This window comes from Austrofundulus limnaeus, unplaced genomic scaffold (assembly GCF_001266775.1).
Source record: "Austrofundulus limnaeus strain Quisiro unplaced genomic scaffold, Austrofundulus_limnaeus-1.0 Scaffold169, whole genome shotgun sequence".
Classification (NCBI taxonomy): Eukaryota; Metazoa; Chordata; class Actinopteri; order Cyprinodontiformes; family Rivulidae; genus Austrofundulus; species Austrofundulus limnaeus.
The window spans coordinates 47,662-51,022 of NW_013952571.1; positions in this window are offsets into that span (position 1 = coordinate 47,662).

Genomic DNA, 3,361 nt, shown 5'->3' on the forward strand with positions numbered 1-3,361 from the left:
CAGGTATATATATACATATACATATATATTAGTGCCTTAGTGCTGAAAAATTAGCCCATTATAACTGACTCTTTAAGATAAGATTAACATCAAAGCTCTTTGATCAGATGACCTGGAACATCTGAAGCTTCAGACTTTCAGACAAAAACTAGGTGACTCACTCTCAAGTGACCAATCTTTAGCACTGGGTCTGCTTTATCTGCAGCTGACCACTAGATGTCACTGGTGCGGTCTGGTTTTGACACTTTGAAGCTCCAAATGTTTTCCCCCCCCACACACACTCAGGAAAATGCCTCAAAATCTTCACAAGACTTCATCCTGTTCATCTCTAATTGACAGCTTTGTGTCAGATGCGAGAAAGATCAGAACATGTCCAGACAGACAGAGCCAACAGGGGCACAGATCAGAATCCACGGTCAGAACCTGAAGCCACCTCAGGCTGGACCGCTGTGCCAGCTGATAACAGCCAACCAGGCGGAGAGCTGAGGAAACAGGTGAGAATAAATACACACAGCCTCAGGTGGAAGCAGTGACGTCAGAAAGAGTGGCATCACAAGCGCCACAACTGCGCTATTCATCCGAATATTTACCGAAAATTTACACATTTCTGAGTAAAGAAATCTAAAACCACACACAAATGCATTTCACTATATTGTTCTGTTGATTTGCTGACAGTCACTATCTCACTGTCATGTATTTTACAGGGGAATCACAGCTGTCAGTTGTTTCCACGTCTTCCTGAAGTCAAGACAAACTGTAGTGAGCAGAGTACAGCTCACTCAGCTGCAGGAAACATCTTATCTATCATGATGTTGACACGTACTGTACAACTGAAACCAGATACACTCTATAGAAGACATTTGTCCCCTCACTTCTGTCAGTGAATCAGACCAACCATTTAAAGTTTTAGGTCAGTAAGAATTTGTGACTCAGGAACCCCATGCAATCATATACAGTAAGTCTACATCCACAACCACATTGTTGTATAAAGTACCTCAAAGTGATACTTGAGTAAAAGTACAAGTATCTTATCATAAAAATACTTTGGTAAAAGTTAAAGTCTTCTCTAAAAATATTACTTGAGTAAAAGTCTTAAATTATCTAATATTTTTTGAACTTAAGTATCAAAAGTAAATTTCTGACAAAAAATCTACTTAACTATTAAAAGTAAAGGTATGTAAAAGTGAGCAGTTAAATTTTCCAAAATGACATGTATTGGGAGGTGACTTCTTAAAAAAATATTTTTTCTAACAGCGTGCAGCTGTGATGGGTTGTGTACAAAATAATAAGGTTGTCAGAATGGTATATATATATATATATATTTCTCATCCAACCACAATTAAATTCACTCTATCCAGGAGACACACTTTATCAGGATAGTATTTTTTAAGTAATAACAACTCGCAATAAAATAGGAGTAATGACTTTCTACTTCTTACCTTTATAAAAATGTAGTGAGTAGAAAGTACAGATAATTGTGTAAAAATGTAATAAGTAAAAGTAAAAAGTATGCTGAAAAATAATTACTCAAGTAAAGTACAGATACCCAAAAAATTCTACTTAGGTACAGTAACAAAGTATTTGTACTTAGTTACATTACAACTCTGCACAACCAGAAGTGTAAACTGTGTCATTTTCTCCATCTGGCCAGCTTGTTGAACTCTGTAACTTGGATATAGATYATGCACTTTGATAAAAGCATTGTCTGACCCCAACAGTGCGTGGGTCAGGGTATTGTGTTCTTTAGTCACTCTTTTAATGCTTAGACCCCCCATTCAAAATCTGTCTCAATGTTTTATCTAGTTTGMTTTCTGCTTTGGTTTGAAAATTTGTTGTGAAGTTGTGATGCACACTATGTYTACAGGGCTCTACAATTGTTTTTATGGTGTTATGGAAGTAAAAGCATCATTTGCCTTCTAATTTTCAACATTTGATGACCTCTACATCTTCATTGTGTGGTCTGATTAAAAAAAACTAAACGGTTTTGGTATCAGTACATAGAGCCTTACAAGTAAAAAAAAAAAAAAAAGGGGTGGCGGGGGCTCTAAAATAAGTTTGAAATTTTTATCAAAGTCCCTATAGGTGCAATGCTACCATGTCAAGTTGGCTACATATAGTAGGACTGACATTAGCCCATGTTGGTACAGAGCTCATGTCACAGTGGAAAATTACTCTGACTATCAGGAGTCATTCTGTTTGTCCAGGGAACCCACTGAGACTTTAATCTTTACAAACCCTGATTCACAGGAGCACAGGATGTATGTAACCAAAACATCTCTGTGAGCCAGACTAACAAGAATCCTGCAGAGTCTCTGCTGTGAGGGCCGAGTAGTTCCACGATCTGAATTGAGAAAGCTTCTTAGACAGGAAGAGAAACATCTTCAGTTTCAGAATAAAAGTCCAGCTGTTTTAATTTTTTCACCCAAGATCTGCAAAAAGGTGGGTACAGGCAGAAACCCCACAGAATCCCCACTGAGCAGCTTCAGCTCTGTTCACTGTATTGATGTTAATCTTGTTCTTTAACATTTGTAAACGTGGATTGCCCACAAGATGAGATTCTACACCCAGGACCAGTCCCATAGCTCTACAGTCTTGGACTGGACTCTATCCTCCAAGATGACAAGTGCTCACCTCCACAGAGCATGGTTTGTCAGAGATCAGCTTCAGAATTTGGGAGTGGAGAGGATGGGATGGCCTGCTAACAGCGCTGACCCCCACTGAACATTTGTAGGATCAAGTAGGGTGTGCTGTTCGCATCAGAGTGACCAACACAACCACATAGCTGACATGTGACAAAAAGGTTGAAGAATGGGATGCAGGGTTGCCAGATTAGACTGACAGTTTCCAGCTCAAATACAATGTAAAACCTGCCCAACTAAAACACAAAGCTTAACTCATGTTCAAAGCATAATATGCTTTGAACATATACTGTATGTATATAGTATAAAACGTATATAGTATAAAACTATATGTAATATAATATAAAATTATATATAATAATTATATGTATATAGTATAAAACTATATGTAATATAATATAAAATTATATATAATAATTATATGTATATAGTATAAAATTAGAAATATACTATATACATATTATGTATATATATATTTCTAATTTTATTAGAAAAATATGAAAGAGGATAGGGCCATTGAAAAAAACCGTAAACAAAATTTTTTTTAAAAGTAATTCTGAGTTTAAAGTCAGAATGATTTTTTTCCAGAACACAACACACACATCTGCACTGAATCAGATTCTGTATTTACAATATATATTTTTAGCTCTGAAAAGACAGCATTAGACACATCTTTAGAGTGAAAACTTGTAAATAGAGAAACAGATTGAGAGTGCCTGGGG